Source organism: Hylobates moloch, unplaced genomic scaffold (genome assembly GCF_009828535.3).
Source record: "Hylobates moloch isolate HMO894 unplaced genomic scaffold, HMol_V3 SCAFFOLD_6, whole genome shotgun sequence".
Classification (NCBI taxonomy): domain Eukaryota; kingdom Metazoa; phylum Chordata; class Mammalia; order Primates; family Hylobatidae; genus Hylobates; species Hylobates moloch.
Window position 1 is genome coordinate 139287095 of NW_026652281.1, and position 18484 is coordinate 139305578.

At 36.4% G+C, this 18484-nt stretch overlaps 1 long non-coding RNA gene across 2 annotated transcripts in view; it reads right to left on the bottom strand.

Annotated features, from left to right (window-relative positions):
* LOC131383802 (uncharacterized) overlaps positions 1-3937 on the bottom strand; it is a 32874-nt gene extending 28937 nt beyond the window's left edge. For both annotated transcript variants that reach the window (XR_009214116.1, XR_009214115.1), the window contains exon 1: positions 3671-3937. This is a non-coding gene — a long non-coding RNA (uncharacterized LOC131383802). The remainder of the gene's footprint in view (positions 1-3670) is intronic.
* Between the last annotated feature and the right edge of the window lie 14547 nt (positions 3938-18484).

Sequence of the window (18484 nt, forward strand, 5' to 3'; positions counted from 1 at the left end):
CTTTTAAGCATAAGCTCCAATTCCAAAACATCTCTTTGTAAATGCATAAATCTGAGTGCTTTTAAGAAAACCCAAGTCACTTCTTGAATACTTGGCTGCTTAGAAATTTCTTCTGCCAGATACCCTAAATCACCTCTTTCAAGTTCAAAGTCCCACATATCTCTAGGGCAGGGGCAAAATGTTGCCAGTCTCTGCATATCAACTAACGTTTACTCCAATTCCCAACAAGTTCCCCATCTGCACCTGAGACCATCTCAGTGTGGACTTAATTCTCCATATCACTATCGGCATTTTGGTCAAAAACCTTTAACAAGTCTCTGAGAAGTTACAAACATTCCCACATCTTTCTGTCTTCTTCTGAGTCCTTCGACCTCTGCTTGCTACCCAGTTCCAAATACACTTCCATATTATCAGGTAACTTTATAGCCACACTCCACCCTCTGTGGTACAAATTTATTACATTATTCCATTTTCTTTTTTTTTAAATTTTATTATTATTATACTTTAAGTTTTATGGTACATGTGCACAATGTGCAGGTTTGTTACATATGTATACATGTGCCATGTTGGTTTGCTGCACCCATTAACTCGTCATTTAGCATTAGGTATATCTCCTAATGCTGTCCCTCCCCACTTCCCCAACCCCACAACAGTCCCCAGTGTGTGATGTTCCCCTTCCTGTGTCCATGAGTTCTCATAGTTCAATTCCCACCTATGAGTGAGAACATGCTGTGTTTGCTTTTTTGTCCTTGCAATAGTTTGCTGAGAATGATGGTTTCCAGTTTCATCTATGTCCCTGCAAAGGACATGAACTCATCATTTTTTATGGCTGCATAGTATTCCATGGTGTACATGTGCCACATTTTCTTAATCCAGTCTATCGTTGTTGGACATTTGGGTTGGTTCCAAGTCTTTGCTATTTAGTGCTGCTATAAACATACGTGTGCATGTGTCTTTATAGCAGCATGATTTATATTCCTTTGGGTATATACCCAGTAATGGGATGGCTGGGTCAAATGGTATTTGTAGTTCTAGATCCCTGAGGAATCGCCACACCAACTTCCACAGTGGTTGAACTAGTTTACAGTCCCACCAACAGTGTGAAAGTGTTCCTATTTCTCCACATCCTCTCCAGCACCTGTTGTTTCCTGACTTTTTAATGATGGCCATTCTAAGTGGTGTGAGATGGTATCTCACTGTGGTTTTGATTTGCATTTCTCTGATGGCCAGTGATGATGAGCATTTTTTCATGTGTTTTTTGGCTGCATAAATGTCTTCTTTTGAGAAGTGTCTGTTCATATCCTTCACCCACTTTTTGATGGGGTTGTTTGTTTTTTTTCTTGTAAGTTTGTTTGAGTTCATTGTAGATTCTGGATATAAGCCCTTTGTCAGATGAGTAGGTTGCAAAAATTTTCTCCCATTTTGTAGGTTGCCTGTTCACTCTCATGGTAGTTTCTTTTGCTGTGCAGAAGCTCTTTAGTTTAATTAGATCCCATTTGTCAATTTTGGCTTTTGTTGCCATTGCTTTTGGTGTTTTAGACATGAAGTCCTTGCCCATGCCTATGTCCTGAATAGTATTGCCTAGGTTTTCTTCTAGGGTTTTTATGGTTTTAGGTCTAACATGTAAGTCTTTAATCCATCTTGAATTAGTTTTTGTATAAGGTGTAAGGAAGGGATTCAGTTTCAGCTTTCTACATATGGCTAGCCAGTTTTCCCAGCACCATTTATTAAATAGGGAATCCTTTTCCCATTGCTTGTTTTTGTCAGGTTTGTCAAAGATCAGATAGTTGTAGATATGTGGCATTATTTCTGAGAGCTCTGTTCTGTTCCATTGGTATATATCTGTGTTTTGGTACCAGTACCATGCTCTTTTGGTTACTGTAGCCTTGTAGTATAGTTGGAAGTCAGGTAGTGTGATGCCTCCAGATTTGTTCTTTTGGCTTAGGATTGACTTGGCAATGCGGGCTCTTTTTTGGTTCCATATGAACTTTAAAGTAGTTTTTTCCAATTCTGTGAAGAAAGTCATTGGTAGCTTGATGGGGATGGCATTGAATCTATAAATTACCTTGGGCAGTATGGACATTTTCACGATATTGATTCTTCCTGTCCATGAGCATGGACTGTTCTTCCATTTCTTTGTATCCTCTTTTATTTCATTGAGCAGTGGTTTGTAGTTCTCCTTGAAGAGGTCCTTCACATCCCTTGTAATTGGATTCCTAGGTATTTTATTATCTTTGAAGCAATTGTGAATGGGAGTTCACTCATGATTTGGCTCTCTGTTTGTCTGTTATTGGTGTATAAGAATGCTTGTGATTTTTGTACATTGATTTTGTATCCTGAGGCTTTGCTGAAGTTGCTTATCAGCTTGAGGAGATTTGGGGCTGAGACGATGGGGTTTTCTAGATATACAATCATGTCATCTGCAAACAGGGACAATTTGACTTCCTCTTTTCCTAATTGAATACCCTTTATTTCCTTCTCCTGCCTGATTGCCCTGGCCAGAACTTCCAGCACTATGTTGAATAGGAGTGGTGAGAGAGGGCATCCCTGTCTTGTGCCCGTTTTCAAAGGGAATGCTTCCAGTTAGAAAAGGCCTTTGACATTAGTCCATTTTTGTACTTCTATAAGAAAATACCTGAGACTGGGTCATTTATAAAGAAAAGAGGTTTAATTGACTCACTGTTCAACATGGCTGTGGCAGCCTCAGGAAACTTACAATCATGATGGAAGGCAAAGGGGAGGCAAGGCACCTTCTTCACAAGGCAGCAGGAAGGAGAAGTGCTGAGCAAAGGGGAAAGAGGTCCTCATAAAATTATCAGATCTCATGAGAACTCACTCATTATTACAAGAACAGCATGGCAGAAATCACCCTCATGATTCAGTTACCTCCTCCTAGTCTCTCCAATCACACATGGGGACTATGGGGATTGTGAGGATTACAATTCAAGATGATGTTTGGGTGGGGACACCAAGCCTAACCATATCACTGGACAATTACAGTAGGTCTTGGTCTGTCTTTACATGTTCTTCTTCCTTGCCCACGTCATTGCATAAGGTGGCTGTGGCCAGACTGTCTTGGAGCACAGGGCCTATTATTAAGTGACTAAAATAATTCCATTTCTTTTTATCTAGCAACACTTGCATAGTGCCCTAATCTGCAAATCAGATGAGTCACGTTTATAATACCATAGGGCTTTTGCCCAAATTGATATCCAATTTTTCTTGTTTGGGTTTATTGTAAGGGAAAACCTCAGTATTTTTATGGATAACTAATTACTGTTGACTGTCGGTAACCAGGCCCGAGGAAAGTGGCCTCACCTTCCCAGTGGTGCCAAATGATGAGTAACAACCACAGTACACTTTCTTGATTTCACAGGTTCTATCTCTAATTCTAACCACCAAGGAAATTCATCCATCATCTTAGACATCATGGCCCAGAAACAGTTACCTCTATTGTTACTGAACACTTTAGCAACCAAGTTTGCTTCCACTCACCAACAAGCTGTATTATATCTGACCACCCAGCCCACCAGACTCCTGTGGTCATTCTTCCAAAAAAGCGTTGTGATCTCAATAGCCCAAAGTTGGGAGCCAAATTTGTCAAGAAAGCGGAATGATTCAGTTGGTAAATAAAATATAAACCCAGATAAAGTCATAGTTTTTCACTTACATTGTCAGCCAAACAAGGTCAACATTGATGGCAGTGCTCCACGTTCCATGTTCCTTGTCCCACAGGTTGACACTCAAACAAAAGGGGCAAAATGACATGCAAATAAGTTATGAGGCACTGTGCTCTGTGGAGCCAATTCCACACAACAGCTAAGCAGTTTTATAGTCTGCGGCTGTACCCCAAGAGGAAACAAGGCAGAAAACAGCCCTCTAGGAATTAGAGGCAGATGAGGAGCTGCCTGTGAAAGTCTCTCTCAAGGTAAGGGAGTAGGTGAGACATTGCCTTGCAGCAGTTCCTCAAAGACTGCCCACCTTCCTGTTCCTGGAGGATCACAAGGCATTCTGACAAGGCTTACATCACATGAGCCTTCACTGTGTGGCCTATGAGCTATAAGGTCACCAGGGCACCAGTATTCCCACCACTAAGAAAATTGGTTTGGGTTCTAGGGAAACCACTCCTGAAACCTTTCCTGACTCACACAGGTTTTCTTTGAAGGGCTCACAGCCCCATGCCCAGAATGTGTCCAGTGGGACCAAATGGTAAGCATAATCTAGAAACAGAATGTTTCAGTCTCAAGCTTCTGAATAGAACTGTCATATTCCATGGGTTATTTCTAAGAATCATGATCACGAACATGTAGCATGTTAGATATCAATGTATTTTATCTAAACACAGAAAGGTAGTAGAGAAATCTGTTGGAAAGGATACTATAGAAGTTCCTTGTTTTATCTTCTTATTTTTATAAGAAGGAAAATATTTCCAGCCCTTTTAATTATAATGTGTTTTGAGAGAAAAAGAGAGAGGGAGACAGAGAAAGAGGGAGAGGGAGAGAGACTACTGTAATCATTTTGCTATCTGAAAACAGTCCGCTATCCTGCTGTCACTCAAGGAGACACATTTTAAACCAAGTTTTTCTTTTTCTTTTTCTTTTTCTTTTTTTTTTTTTTTACCATGTTCTTCATTTGTTGGTCTTTTCACAAAGAAACTTTGCTGACAGGAATTTTTTTTCCATCTAGAGATACAATTTAGTTGAAGAGAAGTTCTGGAGTCCTCAAATAATTCTACAACGAATTAATGACAGTCTAGCATTTGAGACAGGTAGTATAATAACTGAATTAATTATTTCTTCTCCTACAGCAAGATCATCTAAGCTGCAGCCCAGCATGATGCTGAATTGTGGCCAAGAATTAGTTATGAAAGTAATGCAGCAAATACAGCACTTAACATTAAGACTGACCACTCTTTATGATGTTTTGATATACTAGGGGTTTCTCACGGTGTAGTAGACTGCTGCTGCTATGCAAAATGATAACAGGTGTTGTTTGTAATAACATTTTAAATGTTTATAAGTATATATTTATTTTATGGTTATTTTGCTATAGTAATTTGAAGCTTTTGTTCAAAATAGGTTAAAATATTAATTATGTAATGGCATAGCTACCTATAGAGATATGGAGACACTCTTAAGGGTATTAAGATGTGATTGGAATTTGGAATCACTAAGTTGGAAAGAAAAACCAATTTGATTTGTGGGTTGCACCTACAGCCCCTGTTATTCAGCTTTCCCTGTATATACAGCCTTTCCATGTGATCTTGCAAATTCTTTCCCTAAAGGGGTGATGAACATTTCTCTGACCCTTGAGGTCATTTTGGTAATGTAACTTATTTGGCTAATAGAAGATGAGAAGTGACAGTGTACTGGTGCTGAATCGAGAACTTAAGAGGCCTTGCATGTTTCCACTTGTTTCCTTTGCACCTTTGCATCAACATGAGAAGAACACATATTAGCTAGCGTGATAGTCTAAGGAAATTGAGAGACCCATAGGAGAGAGTCACCTCAGCAGAGTCCATCCTAGCTCTGCCTAAACCCAAGCAAATTGCAAATGCATGAGAAATAATAAATGTATTTTAAGCCACTGAGCTTGGAGGTTGTTTGTTAGGTAGCAATAACATAATATCAATTGATAGAGAATAAGAAGCAAACAATGTATGTCTGCTAGCAATTTTAATAAATCCCTAGTAAGCACCCAAATGGTTTCACATCTATTACTTACTCCAAGTCATCTTCACAATACTGCCATGAAAGTGAAATGGGAAAGTTTCCTTATCTCCCTCACAGGGCATGTGATGAGAGTGTGGCTTGCTTCTTTGGTGCCCTGCTGCTCACACCTCTAGGGGAGCATGCAGATGGGCAGGTTGTAGGGCTCTGACCCCACAGCAGTGTCTAGAGGTGAATGATTACAGCTCCTGAAGCCCCAGTGGGCAGGGGTTACAGTGCGCTCTTTTAGTTTTGCCATCTGTAGATGGCTTGTGTTAATCGGCTCAATTAGATCCTCTGCTTTATTGCAAGGACAGAGGGCGTTCTGTACTCCAGTGTTCTTGCCTTGGTGCACCAGCAAAATTGGATCACACGTGGGCTTGGAGAATGAGTGTAAGGTTTTATTGAATGGTTGAAGTTGCTCTCAACAGATGAATGGGGAGCCAGAAGCCAGATGGAGTGGGAAGGTGGACTTCCCCGGAATCAGGCCATCCAGTGGCCAGACTCTCCTCCAACCCCCGCCTCCCACCGAATTCCATATGGTCTCACTTTGATAGCCTACTGGCATCTGCTGGTGACTATCAGTGTGCTCTTCTGCTTCTCTGCTCCCCTCAACATCCAGCTACCTGTGTGTTCTTCTGCTGGTGTGTTTCTCTCAATGTCCAGAGGCATGTGTGTGTGCCCACTAGGGTCTCAGGGTTTTTATAGGCATCAGATGGAGGGCATGGAGGGCCAGGGTGGCCTTGAAAAATGCAATATTTAGGCATGAAAACAGGAGTTCCCGTCCTCACCTAGGTCCGTGGGCACAGGCTTAAGGGTGGAGCCCTCGCCAGGGACCCTGCCTTTCTCTACCCATCACTTCCCTGCCCCGTCTCCTGTATCAAAGGCAGCAGATCCTATAGCACAACCATTCATTCTACAGGTGAGGAGACAAAGTTTCTGCAAAATTGACTGAATTTCTTTTGTAACTCTCATGACTAGATTATTGGTGATAAATTTTTAAAATACTAAATTAGAACCCAATATTATTGCATTATCACTAGGCATACATCACTGGAAAGTAAATCATTATATTTGATATTTTTTTTATTTCTAGAAACTTGCGCTATTGCCAGAGATTCCACATAAAAAGAAGAGAGATGCCTCAGTATTGATTTGAAAATGGATAGAAAATATTAATTTTTTTCCTAGTCATAGCATTTAGGTTCTTCTCATTTAAAAAAAAAAAATTCACAATATACTATACAATGGCTAAAAATAATCTATAGAAATACGGGATTATTTTCAAGACACCGTGTTAAATTTTTAAAAAAGTTCAGGAAAACATGTATGGATTGATAACATTTATTTGAAAAATATTAGATATTTTGTGAATTTATTTTTGTATCCATGAATATACTGCATGAATGTAAATATAAGTAAATATGGATGGACGTTTTCACAAATTGAAGGGTAGTTACCTCACAATGAAAAGAGAGGTGCCTAATATTTCTGGACAATGAAGAAAGTGGACAGTAGCTTATAAGCAAGTTAAAATTCTTATAAAGAGACTGTATCTATCTATTGTTTGCACAATAAAATATTAATACAAAATGGAACGTTTTTTGGATGAGCAATGAATTATCTGAAGTCAAAGAAATGACTTTATTTTTGCATCCAAACTAGCATTATGCAACACTGCACATTTTGCATGTTAAGGTGGATTGAAAATAACTTGCCAAAATAACAAACAGAAAAGTTCACAAGTTTCCCATATTAATGATCATGAAGAAACAAGAACATTCCCTTAAGCAAACAAAGCCTTTGCTTCCTCAGACACAGAGATAAGATATTAGGGATGTGTTTATTGTTCTTTCTGATGTGAATGCTCTAATACTTTCACACATAGTGACTTCAACAGTAGAGACAATAAGCAAAGTTAGTATCAATTATTAAAATAATTTGTGCATCACTTGTTTCTAGAGTTAAAGAAAGCCTGGATTAAGATCTCAATGTTAATTCACAGACACGGTTGTGGATACGTGGAACAATTCAGCGGCATCATTCTTTGTTCTTTGCCCTGCACATTCCATTGGCTATTCCTGGACAGGAGCAGAAAATGGAAAATTAGACAGATTTCATGAAATAGCTAGATGAATGTCTCAAGCAGCTTGGAAATAGCTGCTACAAGTATTTTCTTCATCATTGCACTTGTTTTGAACCCTCTTTTTTTGTATTCGACTCCCCACTTTCACTATACTTGTCTCTCAACGTATTTAATAAATAATGAAAGTTACATTGAGAGTAGAAAAGGGCCTAAGCTAACCAGTGAAGTCAGAAAATGAAAACAAACAAGGACAATAAAACCAATGAGTCAGGAAGGTGGCTCAGTGGAGACTACATTTTCTTTTTCTCCTTTAGTTACTTGCATAACTTATTGCTGTTATTCTCCACTTTTCTGATTTCTCGAATAGACTATGTTCCTTACATTGCCATAGGCATTTTTTTCTATAAATTTCAAGATCTTTTCTAATATCTTTATTTTCATCACACCTGTGTCTAAGTTTTTCTCATGAAGCAGCATACTTTGTCATCATTCTGTGAAGCTATCCCCATTTGACAACTGAAGAAGTCCATATCGGATTTTCCCATGGCCACAGAGGAGACTTACTCTGTAACACCCTTAGTTCATTTTCCCCTTAATAGACAAAATGATTTTTTTTAAATATGTGTCAGAACACATGAGCTTTCTTGTTAAAATATTCCAATAGCTTTCTGCATATTTAACATAAGATCCAAACACTTTCTACGCATTTAAGGCCCTATTAGGATCTCATCTTGGAAACTCCTTCAATCTCATCTCTTACTCCTGTCCACATTGTTCATTATACTTTAGCTGCTATGTCTTCTTTCAATTGATAAAAAAAGCAAAGTCTGTTTCTACCCCCAACTCTTGCCCTTGTCTTTTCTCTGCATGGAATGCTGTCCTCAGATTTCCATAGAATTAGTCCTTCTCGTCATTCAGGTCTCAGACCAAATATTTCCTCTTCCAGGATTTCTTCTAGATTGCCTCATCCAATGTTACCAGATTCCCTAAAAATATGTGGATCAAGAGTAGGAAAGAGCTCAGTTCTTGCCATACCGGCAATCAGAATATGGATTTTTCGAAGAAGGTAAGAAAATTCGAAGCTATGGAAATAATAACAAGGAAATTCATCTCAAATTGGGTAACTTTTCATCTGAGCATCAAAATAGTGTGCATGAAATGGAGTAGAGGAAGAATAAAACATGTACAAAACATAGTCAAAAGTAGAGAAGGTTTGACTTGATAAAGGAGGTTTTACAAAGTGAGAATAGACAGGTTGAGAATTAGAGGGTAACTGAAGAAAGACATTGAATGCTGGGCATAAGACATGAGATGATTTGATTTGCTAAGCAGCTAGGCTTCTAAGCACAGTGTATTACCGAATGCTTCTGAGAAAAAAAGGGATTCAGTGAAAACCCTTTTTTGAAGAACATTTTGTCTGCTCTTTGTCAAATGAGATAACAGTTGCTCTAATTACAGAAAATATATGACAGAAATAGTAAATATACACTGCACTTATCAAAGCAATAAACCTACAGCTCAGTAAATTTAATTTGGCTATTCTAAAGTGCTACGTGCTGTGATTGAGTCCTTTGGTGAGAATACTTAATATCAACAAGGGAGTTTTCAGATTAAGAATTTCTAGTTCAGCATGTTTCCTTAAAATTAATGTAACTTTATGGGGTATCTTGGGAAGTTAGTTAAATTTAAATGGAGACATTTCTTTTTAGAAAAACCTGAACTATTTTAATTGATGTTCATGCTTCTATATATATATATCACTTTGGAATGCAAATTTAGTATGCAGTCAGATCTGTTTCTAATCTCAGGTTTTCCATTTACTGGTAGATTAACATTGAATAAAATACATTAAATTATTTGTATATGTACAAGAAAATGGGGTTAATATAAGTCATCTCATGATAAGTTTCTCAAAATCATATTTTCTATATTATGAGGTATCACTAAAATACCAAACACATAGAACAGGTGAAATACATCAAAAGAAAATGCACTATCTGAAGTTTATGTAACGATGATATAGTGATACCTACTCTATACTAGGCACTTTGATAAATAGTGAGATAAAGTTACGATCAAGTGTATTTCCAGCCCTCAAGAAAATTATTATCTAATAACCAAAATATTTTCTGTAGCTCAGCTAGAAACCATCTTCTGCACAGCTATGAATTTACTATTCATTAATGCTCTTTTATAAATCCTGGAATAAATTTTATGTAAATCAATCTCATGATGATAACACAGACCAGAAGTATACTTCTGGAGATTCAAGCACTTTCATTTGATTCTAGGTTAATTGCTCTATTATATAAGCAATATATTTGACATGACTAAGAATATTTAGAATAAATGACATGACTCTACTTTGAAATTTTTCGCCCTTTAAATGGTGTTACCAAAATATAGAGGTCAAGCTGACATAAAGACATAGTGATTAGTAAATTTAATTTCCTTTGCATTGCATATCCCTTTACTAAAAAAAATAAACAAGTCTTTAGTACTTACTAAAGTGTTCACAGCATGCTATGTGTCCTGGTACATTTTCAAATAATAATAATAAAAGATCTATAATAATATATTTATAAGATGCATGTAATTATAATTTGTTGTTATTATAAGATTTGTTTTGATAATAGTAAAAGATCTATTATTTTCTTACTCTGTGTAAGGTACTCTACTTTGTATTTTATATGCATTTTCTCATTGATTCTACATGGAAACCTTATGAGGTTAAATTCTGTAATAAATACATTTAGGGTTTCTTGCGTAGCTCATGCTCCCATCTTTGAAATTGCCATTTGCCAGATGAGGATATGAGGCTAGGTGCTGTGTTTAATACATATTTTATCCCTGTGGTCACAATTGAGCAGAGAAGAGGTTCTAAGTGTTTCAAATTGGACATGAGAAAACCAGGAAAATTAAATGATGATATGAGTTTAAACAAAAACATAGTGAACAATACAGGCCAGAATCTGTTCCTTTTTCAGAACAATGCCAAGAATAAATAGCACTTTTAGAGGTACAAAGAAGACATGAAAGCTAAAAAAAAAAAGAAAAGAAAAGAAAAAAGAAAACAAAGAAAAGAAAATCTCATCCTCAAGTAAAATATGGATAATTTAAAGGGTGCATAGAAAGATTCAGAGGCAGAAATTTCAGTCACTATGTGTGCTGGCTGAATTTTATTTTTGTTCTGTCATTAAAATTGCTTATTGCACACTTCGGAAAAACCCGTTATTCATTTGTATTGTACTACTTTATTAATATAGTGCTTTGTACTGAATGAGCCCTGAGTAAGAATGAAGATACTAGTTGTCCAACATTCTTGCCAAAATTTTATATTGTAGTATTTCTATTAGGTATTCCAGCATTTTTTGTGGAATTATATCATTTTGTAGCTTTAATTTTTATTCTCCTAATGACTAATGATTTTTAGTAACTTTTTTGATCATTCATTTATCTTTCTTTATATTTATTGTAGACATAAATATAAATATCAGAGTAAAGACTTTAAATGAAAATTAGAGCAAATATCTTCATAATCTTGGAGTACACATGTATTTCTTAGATTTGACCAAAATGTACTAACTATACAAGAAAAAATGATAAATCATATTCATCAAAATTAAAAACATCTGCCCGTCAAATATATTATTAAGAAAATAACTTGACAAGCCACACGCTGAGAAAAAAACTATTTGTAATACGTATGTTTGGCAAAAGCTCAAATTTATAATATACAGAAAACTTACATAACAAACTTCTGTAGGCAAGCAACCCAATTAAAAGTGGATAGAAGGCTTGGATACATCTAAAGAAAGATAAATTAATGATCAATAAGCATGTAAAAGTACTCAAATTATTAGTCATTAGGGAAATATAAATTAAAGCTACAAAAAGATATAATTCCAAAAACGCTGGAGTAGCTAATAGAAATACTACAATATAAAATTTTGTCAACAGTGTTGGACAACTAGTATCCTCATTCTTACTCAGGGCTCATTCAGTACAAAGTACTATACTAATATAATAACACAATGTAAGCGAATAAAGAACTTTTTCAAAGTGTGCAGTAATCAATTTTACTGACAGAACAAAAATGGAATAGAGCCAGCACACATAGTGACTGAAATTTCTGCTTCTGAATCTTTCTATGCATCCTTTAACTTCTCCACATTTCACTTGAGGATCACTGTTTTTTAGCTTTTATATCTTCTTCGTATACTTACAGAGAAATGGGTTGAGATTATTTTTTTCCATTCAAATAACTAGTTTTTCTAACTATTTTTTATTAAAAGTTTTTTTGTACTTTGTGTTTCAATTTGATAATTCCTATAGAATTGCCTTCAAGTTCACTGACACTTTCCTTTTTAGTTGCTAGCATGCTGCTAAATCTGTCAATTGAATTCATTTGGTTTATTTTTATAGTTTTTATCCCTGTGTTGAAATACCTCTATTATTAAATGTTACACATTTTTTTCAACTAAATCCATGCATAAATTTTTCAAATCTAGGCTATCTCTGTATCTGTTTGAATTTTCTGTTTCCTCTTTTTTTTGTGTGTGATGGAGTCTCACTGTGTTGCACAGGCTGGAGTGCAATGTCGCAATTTCAGCTCACTGCAACCTCTGCCTCCCAGGTTCAAGCAGTTCTCCTGCCTCAGCCTCTCAAATAGCTGGGACTACAGGCACACTCCACCACGCCCAGCTGATTTTTTGTGCTTTTAGTAGAGACACGGTTTCACCACGTTGGCCAGGCTGGTCTCTAACTCCTGACCTCTGGTGATCCACCCGCCCCGGCCTCCCAACGTGTTGGGATGCCTCCCAAAGTGTTGGGATTACAGGCGTGAGACACAGCGCCCAGCCTGTTTCCTCCCTTGACTATGAACCACACTTTCTTGTTTCTACATGTTTGGTAATTTTTACCGTACATCAGATATTGAATATAAAAGTATCTAGTACATTTGCAAAACAATATTTAGCCTAGAAAATGGAACACCCTTATAGCCATATTTCACCTGGGTCTGGACTTCGTTGCAGCTTTATTCCTTCGGTTCACCACTGGTTTCCACTACTTGGTGAAAAGAACAACGACATTTTCTTCATCCAAGCCTGGGACTTGAACATCAGCAAAATGTCAGTAATTTTCGTGTGCCTTTCCGGATGCCAGCTTTCAAGCCGTGGGAAGTCACTTTCTAATTTAAGCTCGGCACCAGGCCTTTGGGCCACTGAGAAATCCTCTCTCGTGTCTAGGTCAATCCTTGGGAAGTTTTCTGGGACTCTCCCTCCCTCAGCTGGTCTCCATTTGACCCTTTGAAGCAGAGCTGCAATGCTTTCAGTGAACACCAGGGGTGCCCGAGAAAGATTTCTCTTTCTCAGAGTTCCTACCTCACCTGTGCGGCCTGTGGAGGGTTTCCGCAATACACACAGAGACGGTGAAGAGTGGCTTAGAGGGATTTATCTCAGCTTTCCTGTCCTCCTCACCATCGCTGACGGCGGTTACCTGCAAATGACAATGACCCATTGTGTCTCAGGTAATTGTTCTCTGGCTGTCCTGCCCTGCTCAGCTAAATAAAGTAAGCCACTGCCTTGCAATGGGGACGGCACCTCAGGGATGGGATTCCCCTTAATTCTCGTGTCCTATCTCAGCTTTTGATTAAGAAAAGACTAGTAGAAGAAACATTAGTAGAAGAATGCAACTGAATTTGTGACTGAGGTTCCTCAGTATTCTCATCTATCAAACCAGCCCACAAATGCCCATTAAAACTGTATTAAAGGTTCAGCTGATTCCTCCTTCTGCCCTTCTCAGGAAGATTTTTTCTCCTCCTCTCTCTTCACCAGAAATCAAAGCAGCTGGGAGGCTCTTCTGCCTTCGAAAGGGTCCATCACTTTCTGAAGTGGAGTTCATACATTTCTGATGTTGTTTTGTTTTCATCTTCAGCTCTCTGATGTTTTGTTTTATTTGCTTTCTTTGTTTTAATGTTGTCTTTGTAGCTTCTTTAGCTTGCTCTTTTTATTAAAATGGGACCCATAGTCTCTTGCAGCTTTGTACATCCAGGTGAAAAGTAGATATTTACTATTAAGCTTGTATTTTTATTATTATTTTTACACCTCTGAGTCATACCTCCAAGACAAGCTAATATATTCTAAAGAAAGTCATGTATTTTCTGACATAAAGTCTCATTTTTAAGTAGTTAATTATACATTTTTAAATATACTTCTTAGCTACCCATATTTTTCTCTAATTTTCTCTTCTGTAAAATTTCTGCAAGTATTTCCAAGTAAATAAAACACTGTTAGTATTAATAAAAAAACAATTTTACTTTATGTGAGTAGTGAGTCCTCATATTTATAATTCCCAAGCTATGATATTTCCAAGGAGCTTTTAGAAAGAGTTGATAGAACATGTTGTTAATGTTAACACTTTTTTTCCAAAGGAAAAAAGAAATATCAAAAAAATTTCTCAAAATCCATACTTTCATTTTTCATTTCTTTTTCAGTCAAAAATATCTGAAATAATTTCTTAAGTCTTAAGGTGAATGAAGATATTTGGACAGTTTTTGTATTTATTGGCATTCGTAAATAATTCTTGACAAAACTGTTTACATTCATATGTTTTCAAATAAAGAAACTATAAGATAATTTTGGATACCTCCATTGATTGATATAGTGAACTACCAAGTTGTTTTCTTCTGTTATTTATGACTTACTTCTGAAACACCCACCAAAATGTCCCTTTTCCTTATGCTGTATTATGACAGGAAGTTTCATTATGACAACTAAAAATACAACATAAAATAATCCAACATAAAAGATGTAATAAAACTTAAAAATGTGTAACAAAAGCATTCATCTCAAAAGGAATTAATAATTAAATCAATACGATTAGTTCTATGCTTATTTGTATTTTTGAAGTTAGTCATGTTCCTCAGTAGCATCTTTCTTTTGTCACATTAAAATTGTAGGGACAGCAAAGAGCCATTTGATTTCTTATTTTTTTCCTTCTTCAAAGTGGACTTTATGAAGTGTATCACTTTTTTTTCATGAGCATATAATGATACAAAGTGACATGCTGTGAGGAACCAATGCCTACTGCTATTCAAATCAGAGCAGCGTATTGAGGAATCTGAGGCTCAGAAATCTATTATGTTTTCTTTCTAGTGACATTCTTTATAGAATTCATCAATAGAGGGATATAATATTCATTCTGTAGGTGATATCCAAAATTGTGACTATTAGTGACTTTATCTATTAAGTTATTTATGCCTCTGTGGTGAAAAAAATGACAATAATAGTAGCAGTCATATTTTAGTGAACACTAGTAATGTGTCAGACACTATGCTATAAACATTAGATATATGTTGTCATTTAGTCTTTATAACAATCTTATAAAGTGGGCTTTATTATTCTCATCTTATGGATGGAGACAGACAGTTTAAGTGACTGGACCAAGATTATGCAGTTATTAAGTACCTGAGTGAGAATTCAAATCTAGCACTATCTGATTTTCTCCCTGTATGAAGAGTGAATATAAGCCAAGCCCTACCCTGCATTGTAGGCATCAGCATGAGAAACACAGCCTGAATCTGGATCTTTACTACTAAAATAATACTGCAGGTACAGACCACCATAATTGATCAATAAATAGATGTAATATATTAAAAAACTTATTTTTCACCAGAAAGGTGAAGTTTGCTAATTGCTCTTCCCTGGTGCTGGCATTAGGCAATGTTAACCAAAACAAGTATTAACTCTAAGAAAATTTGTGCATTGTAAATATTATATAATGTTTCACTAGCAAATATTTCATTGATAAAAACTCATGCAATTATAATTGTTCTCAGCTGTCAAAGAAGCAATTCTAATCAATAGCTTATTTTAACTGTGGGGCTGCAAACTGCAAGTGCAAGTGCATTTTCCCCTTTCATCTCCTTCTATAGATATGAACAGTACTGATTAAGGATACATTTTAATGCACAAATGGTCAAAATTTAAAGGTAACAAAATGTAGACCTGAAAGTGTTCAATAATTCCTTCCTTTCTGGGTTTTAAACATACATATATTTGGCCTACGCAAATTACAGTCACAGAAATCATCAGGTCCTTTTTTTTTTTTTTGCTTAAGGGACATTTTCTAGGGACTCAAATGGCTTAAGGTAGTCTCCCCCACCCAATATTATGGTAATAAATTATAAACCATAAAGCTGGATTCACCAAATTCTGAAAACTATTTCACAGTTTATAGCAGGATGATAAATAAAACTTTCTAACGTGTTAGTCAAAACCCCATCAACCACATTAACTCAGCTATAGGTATCTCAGTATGTGTCGTCATGATGCATACTGTATGCATCATGAATGCATCGTACAGTATGTTCTATCGAATTATATTTATGACTTTGTTTTGTTTTGTTTGTTTAATTTAAAGTTTCTAAACAAGAGAAAGAGTGTCAAGGGCTATGACTGACACATGTCTGGAGATATCAGATTATTTTTTCTCTTGAGTGGAACAGGTGTTCAGCCTAAAACCCCAGATAATTTTTATAATACTTACATAAACAAGATAAAATGATTCTTCAGGACATTCATAGGTAACTATTTTGGAAAAGTTACTGCTTTCTCAGAAATGTTTTAAACGGATGACATTCGTTTCTAGAATGCTGAGAAAGGAAGCACCACCAATTGCAAAGAGACAAAGTTGGGTCGTAAAACCCAAGTTTGCCTGTAAAATCTATAGTTATCCCCCCTTTTTCACTTCAGATTTTAGTTATGTTAATCTTTTCTCTCTCTCTCTTTTTAAATTTTTAAGTTAACCTAGCTAAAAGTTTGTCCATTTTGTTTAGCCACTCAAAGAACTGACTCTTGGTTTCATCGATTTTCTCTGTGTTTGGTCTGTTCTCATTTTGTTTATCTCTGCTCGCATCCTTATTTCTGTCTTTCTACTGTCTCTGGGTGCAGTTCGTTCTTTTCTAGTTCCTTAAGCTGTAAACATTTTGTAGTTTCTTAAAGCAGATATGAAATATTTCCTTTTTTAATGTAAGAGTTTATAGTTATAAATTTCCCACCTACCACTGCTTTTGCTGCATCTCATAAATTTTAGAAAATGTTGTTTTCATTTTCATTTGTCCGGAAATATCTGCTAATTTCCCTTGTGATCTCTTCTTTGACGCAATGGTTCTTTAAAAGTGTGTTTTTAAATTTTCACATATTTCTGTAGTTTTAAATTTTTTCTGTTATTGATCTCTAGTTTCATTCTTTTGCAAACAGAAAAGACACTTTGTATAATTTTCAATCTTTTAAAATCTATCAGGACTTATTTTATGACCTAATATGTGATGTCTCCTGAACAATGTTCCATGTACACTCGAGAAAAATGTGTATTCTGCTGTCACTGGTTGGGGAGTTCCATTTATGTCTGTTAGGTCCGTTTGGTTGGAAGTGTTGTTTAAGTTCTCTGCTTCTTTATTGATTTTCCATCTGGTTGTCCTATCCTTTATTGAAAGTGGATTATTGAAGGCTCTTTCTATTATTATAGATTGTGTGGTAATGTTTATGGCACCCAGCTTCTTTTAAGAATTTGCAGTGAAACCACATTCTCACTTATAAGTGGGAGCTGAACAATGAGAATACATGGACACAGGGAGGGGAACATCACACACTGGGGCCTGTTGGGGGTGGGGGAAAGGGGGAGGGAGAGCATTAGGACAGATACCTAATGCATGCCGGGCTTAAAACCTAGATGATGTGTTGATAGGTGCAACAAACCACCGTGGCACAGGTATACCTATGTAACAAACCTGCATGTTCTGCACATGTATCCCAGAACTTAAAAGTAAAATAAAAATAAAAATAAGGAATTTGTGGTAAAAATTGGAAATAAGTACACAGAAGGGGCAGAGAAATAAAGTGATAACATTATGGATTTACATTATAAATTTTATTGAAGTTCATATTCATTTTTCTTTTCTATAGCCTCAACATCTACACAAACAGGCTGGGAACACCCTTCCCCACTATGATAATGATGGCTCCTGCCACAAATTTCCCTTCCTGCCCTTCCCTGGTTATGACCTAGTAATATTCAAAAACCCCAATGTAGTCTCATGCCTTTTCATATGTCCGCCACACTGACCCCTAATAATGGCAATTGCCCACAGGTCCTCTATTTCTTTAGGCTCTCTACTTGCTTAGTTGAACCAACTCCATAGGTGTTCCTCTCATGGCTTTTTCTTGGTGTGCAGTGACTTTATCTCTCTAGGACCTGTGGTTACATAATAAACTTTATTTTTCTGAGTCTCTTCTTTGTTTACTCTTACGGCCGCACTTGACTGACCATTAACTAAAATGTCACAGAACAAATTTCTACAACTCGAATTGATCGTAAACCTAACCAAACCTCTAGTTATACAGCAGGAGAAACTGATGCATATTAGAATTGAAAATCTAGCTTAAAGTAACATAATGATTTATAACAGAACTGGGTCTAAAATACAGATAATTTTGTTTCACCTTTCATATGAATTTTGTTGTGTGTGTGTGATAATTTCCCAGAAATATGAATTAAGAAATAATCTGCAGCCTCACCTGTGTTCAGTGGGAAGGAGAACTGTAGAGGATTACTTGGTGTCTGCCAATGGCACTTTAAGGAATGGGCAAACCCACTCTCTGATGCATGTCCCTGTGCTTGTGATCCC